Here is a 24049-nt window from a genome sequence, read left to right as displayed (position 1 = left end):
TAACAAGGCTGAATTTTGGAAATGCAATAGAAATTTCTGGAGGATTTTCTCCCAAGCAGACAGCCTTCTCAGTGGTTTCTGAGACACAGCTTTTTGTTTCGGTGCTGTTCTTCATTTGGAGGGGTGGTGCTTAGCACTCTGTTTTCTCCCCTTCCAGGATCCTTTTGTTCAAAACCATAAGCTCCGGATGGAGTCAGCTGCCATATAAATTTGCTCACCCCCTCAAGTTCCCCGAACCTCATATACATGTCTGCTTTCTTTTTTCCAACATCTCTGTCCCCTGCATAGATTTGTTTTATGCCTGTACTCTTAATTAAAGGTACACATTCATCATCATGGACATTGTCACAAAAATCATGCTTCTTTCTTCTGGTTTTATTTCTTGACTCCTAAATATCAAGGTATTCTGTTTTGTGTGTATAATGTATCTGAATTGCTTTTATATCTCTGTCTTTATGCTTGTCATCCACATGTGGGAAGTCAGCATACTTGTATCCAACAGGAAAAGCATTATAACCACATCCTATGAAGTACATAGCACCTGTTCCATCCCAATGTCTAGATTTCCCTTCTGCCCAGATGACTGCTCCTGTTTTATGATCCTCAGTTCAATATGCTATTAATCTGGCTTGAACCATATAGTGCCTTGTAATTTCTTCTGGAAAACTTTGTGAATTTCATTAATCTGTTGTATGTTGCTACAATAAAATCCGAAGTGTTTATATTTGGGTGCACTGCAAGCTACCATGGCCAAAAGTAGGACAAGGTCTTTCATGTTTTGCCTTAGATTGCTAAACTATGGATTTTCACACAGGTTCTCCAAACCTATAGTCACCAGTATTTGCTTATGCATATCTTCATTTGAAACCAAAAATAACATTTCATATTCTTTTATTCTTTCTTGTTTACATTCAGAACAAAAGTCAATGTTAGCATCTGGTAATATTTTTTGCAGTTTTTTGAATAAAGTCACATTTGTAAGAGCTCCCCTCTACAAACTGCACCACATAACACACCAAAAGCTGAAGTAAGACACACACGGGTCTGACTATTTGACTTCAATCTTTCCACTGCTTTGCCATCTAACTTTGCATCTTCAGAACTAGAAGCCTTAGTAAGCAAACTTATTTCTGGATCAATGGGCCAATATGAAATTTGGTTAACTCCAGCATTTGCAATCATTTTCAAACAAGCAGAACATGGTTTTTTGAAAAATAAAGATCATAGTTTTTTAGCTTTGACTTGTGTTTAATAACAGCATTGCCCAGCATCTAAATCTTCACTAGAACAGTGGAGACCAACAATTTTTATGTTTTTCACCACTACAAGACCAATTCTCTTCACTCAACTCCCAGAAGACTGAATCTTTCAGTCAATCATTGCTCTGGATCTTAATTTTCCTTCACTTCACTAACATTTTTGGCAAGTCACCTATGTAATCCTGGTTTTTGTCAGTAGATACTCTGGCTACTTCTTCATTATCTCCTAAGGATCCATGCTTTCCCTCTTCATTTTTGGGGGGCATTTTGTCTTTGGACTTCTCCTGGGAAGAGCTCCATCTGGAGGCTGAGCAGAGTGAAAAGACTGACTTTAGAAAGTCTTGGTATTTGACCCGACTGGGTGCTGACTGACAGCCTGGTCTCTGCACTCTCCACACTTTTCATCTGCCCTGCTTCTTTTAGCCCAAGCCTAGCGTCCTCTGCTGCCCAGGAAACCTCTCCCTGTCAGGATGCTCTTGGCCCCAGCAGCTCCCCTTCTCGTCTCCTCCTGGCAACTATAAAGCAACAGCCCACCAGGCACAGCCAGATGATGCCAAAGCCCGCCTGCCGCCACTTCTAGGCACCTTGAATGACCTTCTGCAAAAATTTTTGAGCACCTACTATGTACCAAGAACTAAACATCAGTACTGGTTGCATTTCCTGGAGTAGGAATTGTTCACCTAGATACACAGGGAAGCATGCTCCCTCTCTCTCTCTCTCACACACACACACATAGCTGTGTTCCCAGCTTTTCCAGGAATAGTAGTAAATAAAACTGGAAAACAAGAAGGGAATTAGATTGTGAAGTGTCTTGCCTTATCTAATACTAGTGTGGACCACCACTTGTGCCAGCAGAGAGGGTTCTTGACCTCTGAGCAAGAAAGAATTTAAACTCAGGTCACATGCAAAACAAAGAAATTTATTAAAGACATAGTATAGAAAGCAGAGTACACTCTTAAAAGATAGTAGAGAGTGGACTAGACTATGCCAATAAGGAAAAATAATACCAACCCAGGGTTAGGGTCTCTCCTTTTATGCTAATAGATAATAATATGCTAAGCTAGGGTGGAATATTCATGAGTTTTCTGGAATATGGGTGGGAGATTCCTAGAACTAGAACCATTCCCTTTATTGACTTTATACATGCAGGGGAACATCCAGGGTTGCCATGGCAATTGTAAACTGTCATGGTGTTGGTGGGTGTGATTTTTTAGTATGTTAATGAAGGTAGTTCACTTAGGAACCCCGTCACCTCAATTGTGCCCATGCCTCAATTAAAGGAATTCCCCCTTTTATCTTAAATAAAGATATGACTAAAGTAAAATAACCAAGGGTTCCTGTTGGTGACATTTTTCTTAGCTAAGCAAACTAACATTCTTGTGACTTTCTTATCCTGTTGGGCTTCTCCCTACCCCTACCCTAACATCCTGCAAGTTGTCTGACTCCTGTCTTATGTCCAGAAATTGGGACTTGCTTTGGGCCAGGGACCACAGGATTCCCTTGTCCTACAGTGCCCTGTAGTTTCCTCTCATAAAGCACATTCCATCTTGTGTTAAGATTTTTTAGCTCTCTTCCGAGCTACACTCCCCAACCAGAGGGCAAGGGCTGCAGCTGTCTTGTTCACCCCTGTGGCCCCTACACCTGAAAAAGGAAGGCCTTCAGAATACATTTGTGAAATTGAATAGAGCTCGAAAATAGGTAGTTGCAGGTAGGTTCAGAAGTTTTCACCTACTCCTATAGTCCTTTCAGGCTCTGCTCATCATCTCCTCCAGAAAGTACTTCTTGATTCTCCCTTTGCTTGTGTTAGGCTAAGTATTGGTCCCTCAGGGAAGCAAGGAAGCTTTTTCTTATTTAACTTTAAATGACCAATGCTGCTCACACCTGTAATGCTAGAACTTTGGGAGGCCAAGTTGAGAGGACCACTTGAGGCTAGGAATTTGAGACCAGCCTGAACAACATAGGCAAACATCTCTATAAAAAAATAGAAAAATTCACTGGGTGTGGTGGTACATACCTATGGTTCCAGCTATTCAGAAGGCTGAGGTAGGAGGACAGCTTGAATCCAGGAGTTTGAGGTTGCAGTGAGCCATGATGACACATGCACTTTAGCCAGGGCAACAGCAAGACACCACTTTGAAAACAATTAAATTAAATTAAAACAAAACAAAAACCAATGCTTGGCAGAACGCCCAACATAGGGGTGCTCACTGAACCTAACTTCTCCCTCTAGCTAGTCCTCTCTTCCTCCCCCTCTTCCTCTTCCTCTCAGTCCTAATGTCCTATAGAGCACTCCCTAAGTAGTGCTATAAACCTGTACTGTTATTCCTCTCACCCCAATGCAAGTCCCAGCCTGAGGCGGATAGAAGTAGGAATAGGGTTGAACTATCCAGCAATTGCCCTCTAATACTAGCATGCTCTAGGCTGCTTTCCTATCCTTAATTGCTATGTATGAGTTATTTCTCCATTGTAAGATGGGAGAAACTCTGAACTATCTTTTGTTTCCTCAACTTTTGAGACAGTAGAGCTGAAAATCTCGAGTCCCTTTCTTTGAATCACTTCACCTTGAGTGAATCACAACACCTTGAGTCCCTTCCTCTGAATAACTCTAATTCCATTCACAGACTGCCTAAAGTTGCTGGCAGAAGTCACAAAAGTCATATTAGGTGTTTTAATTCCTAGGGCTGCTGCAACAAATTACCACAAAGTTGGTGGTGAAACAGACCTTTATTCTCTCACAGTTCTAGCAACCAGGAGTCCAAAAGCAAGATGTCATCAAGGCCACCCTCTCTCCAAAGGCTCTGGGGAAGAATTCTTTCTTGCCTCTCTAGCTCTGATAGCTTGGGTGTTCCTTGTTTTGAGACAGCATGACACCAATCTCCACCTCCATCTTCACATGATCTTCTTCCCTATGTCTTCATGTCTGTGACCTCCTTCTCTATTTTTGTTTAGGGTACTTGTCACCGAATTTAGGACCCATTCTAAATCCAGGATGATCTCTTCTAGAGATGCTTAACTTAATTACATTGCAAAGTTACAGCTTGAATCCAGGAGTTAAAATTAATTGCAAAATTACATTGCCTTAATTACATTGCAAAGACCCTATTTCCAAATAAGATCATATTCACAGGTACCAGGACTTGGGGTTTGGACACAATTCAACCCACTATACTAGATCACTGCAGATTCTTGCTATTCCTTGATGTTCTCCCACTCTAATTTCGCATGTCCAAATCCCACGTATCTTGCTCCAAGCACCATTTCTTCCACAATTTCTCAGTTACAAGTACTTCTTTCTCTAAACTCCTGTCCACTTTTTGTTCCTCATTTATATCTTTTTTTTTTTCTTTGTAATTTTTGGCTGGGGCTGGGTTTGAACCCGCCACCTCTGGCATATGGGGCTGGTGCCCTACTCCTCTGAGCCACAGGCACTGCCTCCTCATTTATATCTTTTTATCAAGTTCTACTTTTTAACAGTGTTATCTATGTAAGAGTAACTTACACTTTCTCTGGTTACCCAGGATGCAGGTAGTATAAACTTCTGGTCACAAAACTTCACATTAGAATGTTTGTTTGGCTAGAATTATTTATGTTGCTCCTACTGACACTGAATATGCAGACATGGCCCCTCTATACTAAAAGTCCCTGTCTCTTAGTTTTTTGTCTTCCTACCTCTTTGCTTTTCCCTGGCCCCAATCCTCTGCTCAACAACCTGTCCCTTCTCTACTTCTACCTCTCAGTCTCCCAAATCCCTTCAAGCTATCACTATCTTCCTTATTCTCTTCTCTACCCAGTTCAGTCTGGTTCTTAAGACTTTCTCCTACCTTCCCTCCAAGCCCTCTAGATATCCTTAACTTTCTCCAAGAATTCTCCCTTCACTTTCTTGCTTATTCTGATGCCATTAGTTCCCTTCCTTCTGATACCCACCATGCTTTCCATTCCACAACATTACTGCATTCTTCTTTTGTGTTCCCATAGTTTGTCCCTACCTCTGTAATAATACCTCCTTGATATATTGCATTAAAATTACTTCTTTAGATTTTTCTGATAATCTCTTCCTTTCCACCCACAGTATGCTCCAATTCTGTTTAGATTTATTCCTGAGTGGAGTGCAGTAGCCTATGCCTATAGTCCCAGCTACTGGGAAGGTGAGGCAGGAGGATCACCCCAAGAGTTCAATGCTGTGATGTACTATGATCGTACCTGGGAATAACCATTGCACTCCAGCCCAAACAACATAGTAAGACCTTATCTCAAAAAAAGATTTATACCTGGCAATGGGGTTGAGATATATGTTTTCAGAACTGTAGTATAATAGGTCACTCTGAGTTGAGAATGCCCTTTCCCATTTCAACCAAAACATCCTTAGTGCTTCTGTCCATTTCTGGATGTTAATATTATGTAAAATTTAAGCTAAAGTTTAGCCATTATATAAGAAATATTCTTCTTTTTTCTTTCATCCTCTGTTTTCCTGTCCATCTCCAGATACTTACAAAATTCTAAGACAGGAGTCATAGTACTAGATTAATATATTTTTCTTTTAACTAGTAGCCTTTCTTCTTAACTTCTTTTTCCTTTATTATTCCTGCTGCATTTCTAAAAGGCTTATGAGTTATGATAATTTCACAACTATTTCTGTTACAATGGGTGATTTTGAGTTTTTTGTATGAATTATGCTACTCTAAAGCAATTAAGGTTAACATGTAGAAAATGGAAAAAAAATAAGCTATTTATATATGACTCTCCCTGGATTATATGCTTATTCAGGGTATGGACTCTACCATTTTTATTTCTGTTTTCCAATACCCAATAGTTCCAGGTACATGGAAGATATTCAATCACTGAATGAACTTTCTTGCTACTCCAGTTTCTCTGGGATGGGGGAATTATCTGACCCTCAGCTCCATCAGTAGAGGAAGCTTCTTTCCCATGAAGGATGGGAAACTGATGTAGTCTCCCAGGGGTGGTATTGACATTTGCAAAGTATTCACTGGGGAACAACAAAAGTATTAAAAACAATTATTTTCCACTGGGGTATAGCTAATCCTATGCATTGCTCCCCCCAATTTCAACTTGTGATTAATGCAAATGTGACCTTGAGTGAATGAGAATAGGCATGAAGTTTAAGCAGAATCATCTTAGACTTCAGTTCAGTCTAAGGAAGTCAGCAAGAGAGCTAAATGAAATGACACCACACTGTGGCTTCCCCTTTTACACCTGGCTTGTTGTTTTGGAAAGAAAGAAAAAAAGACAGAAGGAGGGAAAGGAAAAGAAAAAGTGAAGAGAAAAACAGTACTATTTGAAGACTATTTGAAAGCTTAGAAAATTGCTGCAACAACAGAGTTTTCCTTATTAACCCTTTTATATCTAAGAAAGGACTGAGTAAATGTTGATGCATTCCTTATTTCCAGAATCAGCACTATGATAATTATAAGTTGGTGAAAGTCTTCTGGTACAATGGAAAACATGCTTTGGTGCTATAAAAACTGAATTCCAAATGACAGAAATAATGAGTGTGACTGGGAAAATCAGTTCATCTCTTTGACTTAGGTATTCCAACTTGTAAAATGGTAGTAATAATACTGACCCTACAGAACAGTTGGAAGGATTAAATTAAGTGAGATAACATATCTTTATTAAGCACTGAGTGGGAGTCAAGTCCAGTAAAGATGGGAGCAATATTATAGATGGGAACTGATCCTGAAATACCTAAAGAAGAAAATTAATTACTGAAAGGAAAGAATTGACAAAAAGGCTGGAGAAGAGTCAAAGGCAAGATAATCTAGATGCAAGAAAACATAGGTAAGATCATGCTACCAGAACAGTCTGGTTATGATTTGGACCTAGCTACCACTATTGACAGACCTTGCTGCCACTGCCTCTGAATCTCAAGTGTATACCACCACTGTGCCTAGTTTTTATATTGTCATGTATATTTGACTCACTCCTCCATTCATAGTCTTGAGTGGGAACATCAGATTGGCAGAGAGTAAGTATCATGCTCACATCCTGGCATCAGGTGGATCTAGCCCATTTGGCATCAAGGGTCCCATAAATGGAGGACTCCCTATAAACAGAAGGGAATTAAGATGAAGAGTAGCCAAGAAAAGGACAAATTATCTCTATAAGATTTAGAATATTATGAGAGATAGTAACAAACTCTAATATGTCAGCTATTTAATATAATAGAAGCTCACTCTAACATGCTAGTGTAGGCATCCTTCCACATGGTGGGCAGATTTCCTCCACATGGTGAAAGGACCCAAGCTGCTTCTGTCTTGTGGGCCTACCATCCCTACAATCCTCTGTACTTAATTGGAGAATGGGAAAGGAAATAAGTGGAAGAGAAGTCCTATTTATTTATTTTTTGTAGTTTTTGGCCGGGGCTGGGTTTGAACCCACCACCTCTGGCATATGGGGCTGGCGCCCTACTCTGTTGAGCCACAGGCACCACCTGAGAAGTCCTGTTTATTAAAGACCCCAGCTCTACCTGGATGCAGAGGGAAGCTTGACAAGGTGGTCCCTGGCTAGCCAGCCACTTTCCAGAAACATCTCCACACAACAGAAGGAGGATCACAAATTTTGGCTGACAGCTATCTATGCCACACCCTCTATTAGGCTGACGTATATGGTAAAATGTGTGGAAAATGGGTAGGGTACTGAGAATTAAAGGACCCCAGGAGGATGGAAAACCATTCTGAGTAGCAGGTTTGAGGAATGGGAAAGAAATAGTACCCTAGGAAGTTTAAGTAATTGGAAAACATCAATCCTGGGCACAGGATTGTCTGAACAGCTTAGTCCAGCAGTTCTCAACTGTGGGTCACAACCCCTTTGGGGATCAAAGGACCCTTTCACAGGGGTCGCCTAAATACATGATGCATATCAGATACTTATATTATGATTCATTTACAACAAGCCAAGTGTAAAAGGGGAAGGCATAGTGTGGTGTTATTTCAGTTAGCTCTCTTGCTGACTTCCTTAGACTGTACTGAAGTCTAAGATGCTTCTGCTTAAACTTCATTCATAAACTTCAAAATTACAGTTATGAAGTAGCAATGAAAATAATTTTATGGTTGGGGGTCACCACAACATGAGGAACTATATTAAAGGGTCGCAGCATTAGGAAGGTTGAGAACCACTGGCTTAGTCCCTTGGCAACTTCTTTCCTGTGACGGTTGAAGTGAGCTCCTTCACTGAGTGAAGTGCAGAAGTTGGTAAGGGTGATATAATGGTGACTATTTCCAGGAGATTATTAAGCCAGATGGGAAGATGTAGACATAGATTTTATTTTCTAGACAGAATTTGGGGAGTGTCGAGTGGTGGAGAGAAGCGACATAAGAGTTCAAAGCAGACTTGGTAAGGTGGCTCATGCCTGTAATCCTAGTGCTTTGAGAGGTCAAGGAGGAAGGACTGCTTGAGGTCAAGAGTTCAAGACCAGCCTGAGCAAGAGCAAGACCCCATCTCTAAAAAAAAAAAAAAAAAAAAAAAAAATTAGCCAAGCCTTGTGGTGTGTGCCTGTAGTCCCAACTACTTGGGAGGCTGAGGAAAGAGAATCACTTGAACCCAGGAGTTTGAGGTTGCAGAGAGCTAGGATGATGCCACTGCATTCTAGCTGGGGCAACAGAGCAAGACAGTATCAAAAAAACAAGGAGTTTAAAGCAGAAGGTTATCAATGACAGGTGGAGACTTAAGGTAGGTTTAAAGTTCATATCTGCCAGGAAGATAATGTCAAGACAGGATTAAATATGCAATAAATATATTAGGGAAATGCCTGGGAAAAAAATGTAGAAGGAGCAAGGAGAGGATGGGAAGGCCTTTAGACTATTACTATGAGATGAATCTGACCCTGAGTGAGGGAGACAGGGAAGAATGGAAGGCAGGCTGGGTGGAAGGCTCTTAGACCACAGAGCAGGCCAAGGAAAGTTGAGCAACATCATCAGGAAGTCCTTGAGCAAAGTCAGCTCCCAGAGGAGTCCCATCTCTAGGAATAGACCTGCCTCAGTTTCCCTGCCATACTCAGTCATTGGCTGGCAGCAGCCTTCAAGAAGCATGGCTTTGCATGGTGCCTGTGGCTCAGTGAGTAGGGTGCCAGCCACATATACCAAGGGTGGCGGGTTCAAACCCGGCCCCAGCCAAACTGCAACAAAAAATAGCCAGGTGTTGTAGTGGGCACCTGTAGTCCCAGCTACTTGGGAGGCTGAGGCAAGAGAATTGCCTAAGCCCAAGAGCTGGAGGTTGCTGTGATGCCAATGCCATAGCACTCTGCCAAGGGTGACAAAGTGAGACTCTGTCTCTAAAAAAATAAATAAAAGAGTGGTGCCTGTGGCTCAAAGGGTAGGGCACCAGAGGTGGCGGGTTCAAACCCAGCCCCAGCCAAAAACTGAAAAAAAAAAAAAAAAAAAAAAAAAAACAACAAAAACAAAAACAAAGGATGGCTTCAGGGCGGTGCCTGTGGCTCAGTGAGTAGGACACCGGCCCCATATACTTAGGGTGGCAGGTTCAAACCTGGCCCCGGGCCAAACTGCAACAACAAAATAATAGCCAGGTGTTGTGGTGGGCGCCTGCAGTCCCTCCCAGCTACTCGGGAGGCTGAGGCAAGAGAGTTGCCTAAGCCCAAGAGCTGGAGGTTGTTGTGAGCTGTGACATCACAGCACTCTACCGAGGACAACAAAGTGAAACTCTGTCTCTAAAAAAAAAACAGAAGCCAGAATCCAGCTGTGGACTTCAGAGGGGAGCACTAGGGGAGCACCCTTGGTCAGTTAGACCCCTTGCAGTTGAAGATCTGAGAGTTATATTCTTAGGGCCTCCACAGTCTGCCCTTGGCACCACATAGATTTAGGGAGCAGCTCCTCCATGGCTTCTGTGAGCCTCTCTTTCCCTGTGGTGAAACTCAGAAGAAGGAGGTTAGTGAAAGAACTACAGCTTCTGTTGCAATTTATTTCAGGGTACTCATCTTCTCCCTCCTGCACTATCCAGTCTCAAATCCCCTCACCTTGGCATGTCTTGGTAACTGACCCGGTGATGTGAGCCAAACTATCATCCTCTATGGGTCTGAACAAGAAAGGTAACCATATCTTTCTCAGGTCAGGGTTGCTTTATACATTCATTCATCTTACAACAGAGCAAGAGAGTACCAGGAGGCACCCAAGTGGGTCACCTGGCTCCTCACATATTCTTTTTTGTCCCTGTTAGGTAAAAGCATCCCTTTAGCTGAGCAGGTCAGTTGCCCCTCCAGAATGGTGATTCCTCTCTTTGCTGATTCCTCGACACATGGAGTTCAAAATGCCCTGGCAGTAGCCATAGTTTGTAGTTTAACGGGATCCTGGAGGTGACAATGGGATCTCCTGGCAAGACTGTACTTGCTATAGGGACCAAGACCTCTAACCCTGCAGAGCCAAGAGTTGTGGGAACAGAAAGCACAAATCCCTCAGTGGGGCACCCCAGCTCCTGTCTTTTGCTTCCCAGGCCCATATATCCTTTCTACTGAGGACACACACCATGTAAGGGTCTCAGATTTAATACACATGTGACATCTTGAAGAATGGCCCTCCATCCATCCAGACTGCTGCTTGCCTCTACACTGATACTGCCCCTTTGTTAGAAGGCTATGCCAAGCCTGCCTTGGCTGAGCATTCTAATGTCTTTGGCACTCTGCTACACTAGCAAGGTGGTCTTCTGCCTGCCACTCAGGTGTGTATCTCTTCATTGCTGGAGATAAGGGTCTCTTTGTAAGCCATCCCAAAGGCCCTTTGTAATGGACATTTGGTTTTGTCTCTTAACCAAAACTCCTTGTTGGCTGCTCTCAGTCTCTCATTATCTCTCTGCAATGCATCATTACAACTGAGTAGAAACCACCAACTTCTTGTAGAAATTGTACCTCTGGACCCGCCTTTTTTCCCAAATGCCTGCATCATCATACCTGCCACAGCATTCCCCTCCACTGAGACATCTTCCCATTTAATTTGTGAATTATTTTGCAGGTGAACCACCACCTTGTGCCAGGGACCATCTATGCTCCACCTGCTAATCAAGCTGGCATCCTCTTTACCTGATGGGCAGTGGATAAGCCAGTCCAAATCCTCATCTTCCCACCTGTTTTCTTAGACCATTCCTGGCAGCACCTGTGTTAGTCTGGAACCTTGAGAAGTAGATGCAAGACAAAATTAATTGTGCAAGAAATTTATTAGAGGAAATGCCCATGAAATAAAATGAGGAGGCAAACAGAGTAGGCTGAGAAAGCTATTAGACTACAATGCAAATATGACCCAGAGTGAAATAAGGAGGGTTGGACAATCCCGCTGCAGTTCTAAAGAAAGTTTGACATGGCCATTTGGGATTTCTCAAGCTAAAGTCACCTGTGAGAGGAATCTGGCACCTCTCTGGAATGCATCCCTTAGTATCTCTGTCTTGCGTACTCACTGGGAAGGAACAGCCTGTGGGAAGCAGAGCTTTGTTGCAAACACAGTGATGCATGTCAGAGGGCAGAGGCATTTCTGTCAGAAGCATCTCTGTGATTGAAGATTTGAGAGGTACATTCTCGTGGCCACCACAGTAGGCTTCATGGAGGAAGCACAGAGGAGGTGAAATGGGGATAAGACCTAGAAAATTGATAGTAATTTAGATAAATGATAAGGGACAGAAAATACATCTGAAGATGATAGGTGGGCAGAGCACAATATGTGTTAGGTAAAATAAACAGGGTAATTTATCTAAAAGGTTCATTTTAGAGATGTTTTAGATAGCCACAAAAATGGTGGAGAGGTAGGTAAAGATAGAATTGATGCAAGACTTGAATGACAAAGTAAGAAATTTTCTCTATCCTGTAGGCCCTGGGAAGCCATGGATGTATTAAATTTACATTTTACCTTCTCTTGGTGGCATTGAATACTATTGATCACTCTTTCCTTTTTATTTCCTCCTACCCCTAACCCTAACTCTCTTGGCTTCTTTAACATAACACACTCCTAGTTTTCCTCCAGTTTCTCTGGCCACTTATTCTCGGTCCCCTTTGTATAGTTCCTTATGATTTGAAAGTGGGTGACTTGTCCAGGGGAGAATATAAATAAAGAAGAGCTGAGGGAGGAGGGAGGCTGGGCAGAGGGAGGGTGATTGGTGAGATTACACCTGTGGTGCATCTTACAAGGGTACATGTGAAACTTAGTAAATGTAGAATATAATTGTCTTAACACAATAACTAAGAAGATGCCAGGAAGGCTATGTTAACCAATATGATGAAAATGTGTCAAACTGTTTATAAAACCAATGTATGGTGCCCCATGATCGCATTAATGTACACAGCTATGATTTAATATTAATAAAAAATAATAAAATTTAAAAAAACATTAAAAAAAGAAGAGCAAAAGCCTGAGGGGAGAATTAATTAATTAACCCATTTAGGTAAAGATTTCATAATTATGCCACTCTCGAAGTTAAACTCTTTAATGACTTCTCAATGGTCATGTGATAAAGACAAAAATTCTTTTTGTGGGGAGGATTCCTTTTTTTTGAGATAGTCTCACTATGTCGCCCTGGGTAGAGTGCCGTGGTGTCACAGCACACAGCAACCTCCAACTCTTGGGTTTAAGTGATTCTCTTGCCTCAGCCTCCCAAGTAGCTGGGACTACAGATGCCTGCCACAATGCCCAGCTAATTTTTCTATTTTTAGTAGATACGGGGTCTCACTCTTGCTCAGCCTGGTCTTGAACTCTTGAGCTCAAACCATCCACATGCCTCAGGCTCCCAGAGTGCTAGATTACAGGCGTTAGCCAGTGCACCTGCTCTACCTTGACTTCTTGAAGTCAAATTGTTTGTTGTATGTCTCCTGGTATTGTGATCTTCTTATTTGCAAAAATTATCAAAGTTATATGTATTTACTTGTGTGACTATTTGTCAATTTTGTCAATCTCTTTGACTAGACTTGTAAAGCACATGAGGGGCAAAGACTTATAAATAAAAATAAATATATGTGGCTTGGCACCTGTAGTACAGTGGTTATGGCGCCAGCCACATGCTCCAAAGCTGGTGGGTTTGAACCTGACCTGGGCCAGCTAAACAACAATGACAACTGCAACAAAAAATAGCTGGGTGTTGTGGCGGGTTCCTGTAGTCCCAGCTACTTGGGAGGCTGAGGCAAGAGAATCGCTTAAGCCCAAGAGTTGGAGGTTGCTGTGAGCTGTGAAGCCACGGCTCTCTATCAAGGGCAACACAGTGAGACTCTGTCTCAAAAAAATAAAAAATAATAAAAAATAAACAAATAAATAAAAAATAAATATACTGTTATTTTCTTTTATCACTAGCACTTAGGACAGTGCCCAAACATACTTAGCATAGCCCCTGAAATAAGGAGTACATGAATGAGTGGATAGTAGTTCTTGAGCAGAGAGTGGTGCTGTTAATGCAAAATGGTTCTTAGTTTAATAAGTCATACTGTGTATGATGAATTATAGGTCTAGGAGACTTATATCAGGAGATCTGTGTTTTAGAAGTCTAAGTCTGAGGTGAAGAAGGTGTTATTAGGGTAAAAGCCCAGTTGCTGAATAAAAGAAACTCTAGCTTCAATGGCCTAAATAAAATAGAAGTTTATTTCATCCTATGGATGTCTTCAAAGTTTAACTACAACAATATTCACTGTAGTTTTTCTTTTCTTTTTTAAGACAGAGCCTCACTTTGTCACCCTTGGTAGAGTGCCGTGGTGTCACAGCTCACAGCAACCTCATACTGTTGAGCTCAAGTGAGTCTCTTGCCTCAGCCTCCCAAGTAGCTGAGACTACGGGCACCTGGAACAATGCACAGCTATTTTTAGAGATAGAGTCTTGCTCTGAGTCAGGCTGGTCTTGAACCTGTGAGCTCAGGCAATCCACCTACCTCAGCCTCCCAAGTACTAGGATTACAGGCATAAGCCACTGCACCTGGCCACTATGGTGTTTTTAAAATGTGAAAAATTAATAACATCAATGACTAACAATAACAGGATAGATAAGTAGATTGTGGTATTGCTATTCAATGGAATATCTTTAGCTATTAAAAAGTCATACTATAGAACAGTGGTTCTCAAACTTCTGTGTACATCAGAATTACATGGAGGACTGTTGACAGCTTTCTGGGCTCAACCCCAGAGTTTCTGATACAGAATGTTTGGGATGATGTCCAAGAATTTGCAATTTATGAGTTCCTAGGTGATGCTTGCTGATGCTGCCAGGGACCACAATTTGAGAACCACCTTTGTAGAGGAAAATGTAATGATATAGAAAAATGCATATGGGATATGTCAAGTGAAAAGAAAAACAGTTTCCAAAATTAAATTATATTCACAATCTCATATTGGTAGAAATATATATGTACTTTTGTATGTACATATAAATAGAAGTTCATAAAGACTACAAATTACAGTTGTCCCTCAGTTTACACGGGAGATTGGTTCCAGAACCCCTAAATATACCACACAATATCTACACAAACTCATATTCTGCAGTTGGCCTTGTGGGACCCACATGTATGGAAAGTTGGCCCTCCGCCATGCACTGTACTTCTGATCCATGCTTGGTTGAAAATATTCTCATATGAGTGGACCCTCACCATTCAAACCCACGTTGTTCAAGGGTGAACTGTATTACAGGTGGATTTATAGATGGGTTTTTTTGTTTTTGTTTTGCAAGTTATTTACAATGAACATTTGTAATAAAGCAATTTGTTCTCTTTAAAAAAAAAGAATTGATAAGACACTGCAGGGAAGTGGTCAAAGGGTAACTCCAAAATTAAAAGCTTGAGGGAGACTAATGGCATAATGGTAGAATAGTAGTCCCAGGTACTCAGGAGGCTGAGGTGGGAGGATCACCTGAGCCCAGGAGTTCAAGGCTACAGTGAGCCACTGCTTTGCAGCCTGAGCAACTTTTTTCTTTTCTCTAAAAGTGGAAATGATTTCAATTTAGCTCCATTCAATATGATATTGGCTGTGGGTTTGCTATAGATGGCCTCTATCAGTTTAATAAATGTCCCTTCTATACCAATTTTCTTAAGTGTTCTGATCATGAAGGGATGCTGGATATTATCAAAAGCTTTTTCTGCATCAATTGAGAGAATCATATGGTCTTTGTTTTTTAATTTGTTTATGTGCTGAATTATACTTATAGATTTATAGATATTGAACCAGCCTTGAGACCCTGGGGTAAAACTGACTTGGTCATGATGTATAATTTGTTTGATGTGTTGCTGAATTCTGTTCGTTAGGATCTTGTTGAATATTTTTGCATCTATATTCATTAGTGATATTGATCTATAATTTTCTTTTCTTGTTGGGTCTTTTCCTGGTTTGGGGATCAGGGTGATGTTTGCTTCATAGAACGTGTTGGGTAGTATTCTTTCTTTTTCTACATTTTGGAACAGGTTGAGTAATATAGGTACTAGTTTCTCTTTAAAGGTTTGGTAGAATTCTGACGTGAATCCATCTGGTCCCGGGCTTTTTCTTCTAGGGAGATTTTGTATGGTTGATGCTATTTCAGAACTTGATATTGGCCTGTTCAACATTTCCACTTGATTCTGGCTAAGTCTTGGAAGGTGACGTGCTTCCAAGTATTGGTCAATTTCCTTCAGATTTTCATATTTCTGAGAATAAAGTTTCTTGTAATATTCATTAAGGATTTTTGGAATTTCTGAGGAGTCTGTTGTTATTTCATCTTTGTCGTTTCTGATTGATGAGATTAGAGATTTTACTCCTTTTTTCCTGGTTAGTTTAGCCTAAGGTTTATCTATTTTATTGACCTTTTCAAAAAACCAACTTTTGGATTTATTGATCTGTTGTATAATTCTTTTGTTTTCAATTTCATTTAATTCTGCTCTAATTTTAGTTATTTCTTTTCTTCTACTGGGTTTGGCGTTGGAATGTTCTTCCTTTTCCAGTTGCTTGAGATGTCCCATTAACTTGTTAACGTCCTCTCTTTCCGTTCTCTTGAGGAAGGCTTGCAGTGCTATAAATTTCCCCCTTAGGAGTGCCTTTGCAGTATCCCAGAGGTTCTGATAATTCATGTCTTCATTGTCATTTTGTTCCAAAAATTTGGCGATTTCCTTCTTAATCTCGTCTCTGACCCAGCTATCATTCAGCATAAGATTATTTAACTTCCATGTTTTTGTATGAGTATGCAGATTCTTGTTGTTACTGAGTTCAACTTTTGTTCCATGGTGGTCCAAGAAGACACAAGGAATAATTTCTATTCCTTTAAATTTACTGAGGTTAGACTTGTGACCTAAGATGTGATCGATTTTGGAGTATATTCCATGGGTTGATGAGAAGTATGTGTATTCAGTTTTGTTGGGATGAAATGTTCTGTAGATGTCTGCTAAATCCAAATGTTGGATGGTTAGGTTTAAATCTAAAATTTCTTTGCTCAGCTTCTAATTGGAGGATCTATCCAACACTGCTAAAGGAGTTTTGAAATCTCCGACTATTATGGAGGTGGAGGAAATCAAGTTGCTCATGTCTGTTAGAGTTTCTCTTATAAACTGAGGTGCATTCTGGTTGGGTGCATAAGTATTAATAATTGAAATCTCACCACGTTGAGTATTACCCTTAACAAATGTGAAGTGACCATTCTTATCCTTCCCTACTTTTGTTGGTTTAAAGCCTATTGTGTCTGGAAATAGAATTGCAATACCTGCTTTTTTCTGATTACCATTTGCCTGAAATATGGATGACCATCCTTTCACCCTAAGTCTATATTTATCTTTTAAGGTAAGATGTGACTCTTGTATGCAGCAAATATCTGGCCTGAGTTTTTGTATCCAGTCAGCTAACCTGTGCCTCTTTAGAGGACAGTTTAAGCCGTTCACCTTAATGGAGAATATTGATAAGTCTGGTAAATTTTGGGGTATCGAGTTTTTCGAAAGTCAAGTGGACATTTTTAATCCTTTTGCCACTGTGGAAGTTGGAGTTTGATCAAAAGTTTCTGAGTGCGTTTACTTTTGTGGTAGAGGGCTGTGGGCTGGTCATTATGGAGAATAGGTCTGAGAATATCCTGAAGAGCTGGTTTGGTTATGGAAAATTTCTTCAACATATGAATGTCATTAAGTATTTAATTTCTCCATCACAAATGAAACTCAGTTTAGCTGGATACAGGATCCAGGGTTGAAAGTTATTTTGCTTTAGGAGATTAAAAGTCTATGACCACCTCTTCTGGCTTGAAAAGTTTTAGCAGAGAGATCTGCAGTCATTCTAATATTCTTCCCTTTGTAGGTAATGGATTTCTTACATCTGGCTGCTTTCAGAATTTTCTCCTTCATATTAACTTTAGTGAAGTTAATTATGATATTCCTGGGGGATGTCTTATTTGGATTAAGTCATGCTGGGGTTCTGAACCTGTCTGCTATCTGAATTTCAGAATCTTTTGGCATGTTTGGAAAATTCCCTTTCGTATTTCATGGAGAAGGGCCTCTGTGCATTGTGAGACCACTTCATCACTTTCAGGGATTCCAATGAGGCAGATATAAACCTTCTTTGAATTATCCCAGAGCTCTCTGAGAGAATGATCTGTTTTTGCTCTCCATTTCTCTTTCTCTTTGAGAGTTTGGGAGCGTTCAAAAGCTTTGTCTTCAATGTCAGAAATCCTTTCTTCTGCTTGCTCCACTCTGTTACTGAGGTATTCTACTGTATTTTTCAAATCTTTGAGGGCAGTCAATTCTTGCTTCAGTGCATCAAAGTCTTTGGTGGTTTTGTCTTTAAATTTGTTAAATTCTTGAGACAACTTTTCAATTTCTCCTTGAATTTCTAATTCCAACTTTTGAATTGCTACTTGAATTTCTAATTCCAAATTTTCCTCTATTCTATTAATCTTGTTTGCAATCCAAATTCAGAATTCGATTTCTGACATCTCGGCCAGCTGTTTATGAATGGGATCTTCAGTTACATCTGCCATATCTTTCCTTGCAGGGGGGGTTGATCTATTCTGGTTATTCACGTTACCAGAGTTTTTCCGCTGATTCCACCCCATGATTATTTTACACCATTTGATTTTTCCCCTGGAGCTTTGTCAAGGACCTGTACAGTGCTATGGCCTGAGAAACTGGGGACCTATTTGGTGTGGTGGGGCTAAGTGGTTCTGTCTTGTTTTCAGCTGGTCTCTGTTCGACCCTAGTGAAACAGTTACTCTGGATTGAGTCTCAGCTGTGGAGAAATACCAGGAAGTAAGTCACCCCACTCTACACAGGCAACAATTGGAAAAGGAAAATCAAACCTTCCTACAACCACACACCCAGGGCACCACTTGAATAGTCCTCGGGTGACTGGCTCAGTTGAAAAGGTCCAAATCAATTGTCTCAGCACCTGTCTCAGGTGGGAGAGTTTTTTTTTTTTGTAGAGACAGAGTCTTACTTTACCACCCTCAGTAGAGTGCCATGATGTCACAGGACTCACAGCAACCTCCAGCTCTTGGGCTTACATGATTCTCCTGCCTCAGCCTCCCGAGCAGCTGGGACTACAGGTGCCTGCCACAATGCCTGGCTATTTTTTTGTTGCAGCTATTTTTTTTTTTTTTTTTTTTTTGCAGTTTGGCAGAGCTGGGTTTGAATCTGCCACCCTCAGTATATGGGGTCGGCACCCTACTCACTGAGCCATAGGCACTGCCCCCAGGTGGGAGAGTTTAAAAGGTCTCTGGCAACTTGATCGCAGGGTTCTGATGACAACTCAGATATGACTTGCTCCGCTGCTCTATGAAGTCAGGAGGACCCACCCAGCAAATAGATTAGTCTGGAAATGTTGATGCCTCCTTAACCTTGCACCTCTGTCACACCCAGTCACTGATAGCCCCGCAGGGCTGTGACCCAGTTGCCTCTAGTGAACAGATACTCCAGGGTTTGCACCTGCCTGAATCACAAGGAAATCTATATCTGCTCAGCCAGGCTCCTGCACTCTGCCTCTATCGAGCAGGGGGAGGTGAGGCCTGACAACCCTGATTGATGTTACTGACAGAACAGAACAGAACAAGTTTGTGGGAATTTGTTTCTGTCCCTGCTAAATTCCCCTGCAGAAGAGAAGCTGTTTTGAGTTCTCAGAGCCTGCTCCTCAGGCCCTGTCTTTGCTCCTGCAGGTTTGTATTCGGTTAGCTGTCAGTTATAGCCTCCTGCCTTCCTTTGCCTATAGGCTGACAATCCCCTGAGGTCCAGGTGCGTCTTAGGCTCAGTAAAGTGGTCCTCTGGCTCAGCCCCGCCCTGGGAATTTTCCAGCTCTGTGTGTAGGTTTTCTAGTCCCCGTGCTCCACCCAGGCTGGTACCACCTCAGGCAAACCCTTTACTCACAGGCCTGCGTTTCCATCCCAGATCTGTTCTGTGGTCATTGCCACCTGAGAAGATGCCCGGCCTCCTCTGGTTGCCCAGGGAGACAGGGGGTGTGGCTTCGGAATATCCGGGAGTGAGCCCTATTGTTGCTCAAAATGGCTGCTGCTCTGCACCTCAGGGCACCGCTGCTCTGGTGTGATTCCCTCTCAGCCGACCTTCCTCTCCTCACTCCTGTTCTGCAGAATCAGCACTGACCAGCTGGAGTCTAGGCTCTGTCCAAACCCCTTGAGAAATCACTCAAAAATCTGGACTTCTGGGGGACAGGCCTCCAGACCTCAGAGTGAGAGTGGAGGGGAGTGCTGGGAGCTCAGAATTGCAGGTAGAGAATATATACAGTTTTATACAATTTTATGCCTAGCAGGAGAATGCTGTGGCACCCTAGTAGGGGAGGTAGGTCCAGTTTTTAGAGGGTGTCTCCCATGGAGTGTAGTGGGAGGACCTTTGAACTCTGCTCGTTTGTTTGTGGGGCACTCCGAGCTGTTCTCATGGTGGAGGGGACTCCTGTGCACTTGGTGATGGATTTTGTACCTTTTGTTTGTATCCTTGGGATCGCAGCTCACCTCAGTGGGGTTGATGTGCGTTCTTCAACCTTCTCTCTTGGTGCAGCTCTAATCCACCAGGTTACTTGCTAAATTTCTGTCCTTTAACTCGCCTTCTGGATGGGAGTCTCTCTAAAATCCAGACACTTTCCTGCTTCTCCTCTGCCATTCCTAAGTCCAGATTATTATCGTCTCTCTCTGAGATCTCTCTTACAATGGCTTCCTAACTGGTTTGGCAGTGTCTACCTTGGCTGCTTCTATTCTTTTCTCCAGAAGATTAACCTCAGGGCCTTCAATACATCTTTATTGCTTTAAGGGCAGAATCAGAGATCGGTGTCCCAGCCAACATAGTAGTATTTACTGCAGCCGTGAGAAAGTCCTTTGTTCTTTTTTTTGTTTGTTTTTTTGAAACAGAGTCTCACTATGTCACCCTCAATAGAGTGCTGTGGCATCACAGTTCACGGCAACCTCAAACTCTTGGGTTTAAGGGATTCTCTTGCCTCAGTCTCCCAAGTAGCTAGGACTACAGGCACCCAGCACAATGCCCAGCTATTCTTTTTGTTGTAGTTGTCATTGTCATTTGGCAAGCTCGGACTGAGTTGGAACCTGCTACTCTGAACCCGCCAGCCCCGGAGTATGTGGCCAGTGTCCTGGCACTGAGCTATAGATGCCAAGCCCATCACTTTGTTCTTAAATAAAAGAAGGCTGGACACAGTGAAAAAAAAGGGCAGGGGTAATTTAAGGCATTAAGGAGAGTGATGAGTAGGGGTATGAGCTAACATGGAAAAGGAAAGGAAAGGAAACTGGAAATAGATGCCAAATGTGGGCTGGATTCATACAGTTTTAATTTATCCAAAAATAGCAAACAAATACATTAGGCCCTCAAAAATTAAACTTTTTTAAAAACTTAAAGTTTAATAAGTGAGACAAATGCTGATTTCAACTTAGGGATATTAATACCAAATTGAAATGAGAGAGAACAAACAAAACATGAAAAAGAGAAAGGGAATACTCAGAAACAGGAAAATTCACCCAATGCAAAATCACAGAACAATGGAGGAAAGAATATCTTAGAAAAAAAGTTGTTATAAATGATGAGAAAATTTCTTCAGAATGGTCAAGGAGAATAATAGTTAAGATTTGGTAAAGCAGATTGATATTCCTGAATAGTACCTTTCTTCTGATTTAAAATTGGGGCTTGGGGCCTCCAGTTTAGGACAATGAAACTCTCAGCACCCTCCATTGTAGCAGACACCTTCCTCAGGACTATGAGGCAACAAAACCAGCCCTGCCACCACCAGCCACCACCCCAACTCTCTTTCTCTTCCTAGTTCATAGAAAAAGAGGGAAGAAACGGAGAGTCAGAGTCAGAGTCCACCTTCGTGGTTGTGCATTTGTGGCAAGAAAATATTTTTTACCCTCCCAAGGAAGTCATGTTTTTCCTCCATCTCCAATGCTAAGTGGGATTGGAGGAATATGGAAGAGTGGAGAGGCTGGTTTCCTGATTTTAATGTATTCTTGGGCTTGGAACTTGATCTCACCAAAATAGAAAAAGCTAAGGTAGATGCCAAATGGGAGTTGGAGGCAGGCTGTGCAGTAGTCTAAACTCCTATTATAGCAAGGATGGGTATTTTCTGTTAGGGGGGTCTTGTGAAAAACAGCTGGGATTGAGCTATGTTGGCAGTATTCCAGATAAGAGAGCTGTCACTGGTAAGGGCGTCCTAGTAGCGTGCTGAGAGTATGTACCAAAGAGGTACAAGAAGTGGTCAAGCCAGAGATATTCTTCCATGTCATGGCACTGTAAAGTGGAGTGGACACTCAGCAGTAGTGGTCCTAGAAAAATGCACATGTACCCCAGGAGAGACTCTGCACTTGAGGGTCCTCTCCTGAGAACTTCAGTTACCAGTTGATGCTAGCCAGAGAAGCAATGGTAACCAGAGAGTACAAATGGGGGCCCACATACCATATGTCTAAATATTTACATGTTCAAACCAACCAATTTTAACTAAAATGTGTTTTATTCTCAGGCAGTGCCTGTGGCTCAGTGAGTAGGGCACTGGCCTCATATGCCGAGGGTGGTGGGTTCAAACCCAGCCCTGGCCAAACTGCAACAAAAAAAATAGCTGGGTGTTGTGCTGGGCGCCTGTAGTCCCAGCTGCTCGGGAGGCTGAGGCAGGAGAATCGTGTAAGCCCAAGAGCTGGAGGTTGCTGTGAGCCGTGTGAAGTCATGGCACTCTACCCGAGGACAGTACAGCGAGACTCTGTCTCTACAAAAAAAAAAAAAAAAAAATGTATTTTATTCTCTAGTTCGACAAATATATTTTCAAAACAACATAAAGGGCCAGGTTTGAACTTAGAATGTTCAAAGTCTTTGGAGTTTCACACCAGCAGAGGTAGAACTGGTTTCCCAAGCATGGCTGCTGGCCCACCTCCTTTCTCTTCCTACTTATGGCTCTTTCTTGTATGTTGAAGATCCTAAAGTGCACATCCTAATCAAATATCTAATCTCTACCAACTACTGACCGTTGGGCACTTCTTAGGCTCTGAGGCAAATCTCCTTGGCTCTGTGGACCCGTCTACCTGACACATGGAGTGGCATGGCTAGAGTTGCCCCTTCTACTCTGGGTCTAAAACCACTCTGTACTTGCCCCTTTTTTCCTCTTATTTTTCCAACATAACAGAAGAGCTAGATCTTGAAGAGTAAGGGGAAAGAAAGAGATAAGATACTGAAACTTTTTGTTTTTTGAGTTTGTGGCAGAAACTGCTGGTTACCATCCAGAGTCTATTCTCTCCTTCTTCCTTAATAATAGAACTTCCATTTTATTTGGCATGTCCAAGACCCCATTGAAAGACTATGTTTCTACTCCCTTTGAACTGGACATGGCAATGTAACTAAGTTATGGCCAAAGAAATGTACGAGAGTGTTACGTGGGCTCTTTAAAACTGGAGGCTGCTTAGAAGGTGCTGGTTCAGCTGAGAGGTGGGCCTTGTGTTCTCCTGTCTCTTTTCTGTTACCTGACATGCTGAAACATCAGGAATCATCTTGGATTATTGACAACAATGAAGGTTGAAAGTATATGTTTGGATGATGAAGTGTAAAAATATCCTGGATCCTTGATGACAGGGGGATTCCCATATTAACTGTACATGGCCTTCCGCCAGACTTATTTTTTCTTACATAAAAGAAGTACATTTCCATTTTGTTTAAGGATTGTTATTTTAGGTTTTTTCTGATTTCAGCCAAAGCTAATCCTGATTCAAACTAGACTAGATTTTATTAACTGAAAATAATCAGAACATTATGGAATCTGCCCAAGATATAGCATAGGGACAAGAAAGGGCAATTTAATATGGCATTGTTGGCTCGGAGCCTGTAGCTCAGTGGTTAGGGTGTTTGCCACATACACTGAGGTTCAAATCTGGCTCGGGGCTGCTAAAAACAATGACAACCTCAACAAAAAAATAGCCAGGCATTGTAGTGATCACCTGTAGTCCCAGCTACGTGGGAGTCTAAGGCAAGAGTCTGAGGCTGCTGTGAGCTGTGATGCCACAGCACTGTACCAAGGGTGACATAGTAAGACTGCCTCAAAAAAAAAAAAAAGTACACCATTGTTGAAAGTAATGTTTGGACAATATAAAACTCAAACATTAGGGGACCTCTGTGGTTTCGAAGAATATAGTTTCAGTAAAGTAATAAGGAGAGAAATCTGATTTCAAGAGATTAAGCAATTCAAGGGATTAATTAACAAAATCCAAAATAAGGTTAAATTCTTCCCAACGTTTGCCAGATTAAATAAAGAAGAAGGGCAGGGCATGGTGGCTCACGTTCTTAATTCTGGCACTTTGGGAGGTCAAGGTTGGGGGATTGCTTACGGCTGGGGGTTGAGACTAGGCTGGACAAAATAAAACAAGACTGTCTCTACAAAAATAAAA

At 41.8% G+C, this 24049-nt stretch overlaps 1 pseudogene; it reads right to left on the bottom strand.

Annotated features, from left to right (window-relative positions):
- Positions 1-68: 68 nt before the first annotated feature.
- Positions 69-23138, bottom strand: LOC128591415 (cytidine and dCMP deaminase domain-containing protein 1-like; annotated as a pseudogene).
- Positions 23139-24049: the final 911 nt, after the last annotated feature.

This window comes from Nycticebus coucang, chromosome 8, assembly GCF_027406575.1.
Source record: "Nycticebus coucang isolate mNycCou1 chromosome 8, mNycCou1.pri, whole genome shotgun sequence".
Lineage (NCBI taxonomy): Eukaryota > Metazoa > Chordata > Mammalia > Primates > Lorisidae > Nycticebus > Nycticebus coucang.
Note: the sequence above shows the minus strand (reverse complement) of the source record. Positions and strands in the feature narration are given on the sequence as shown.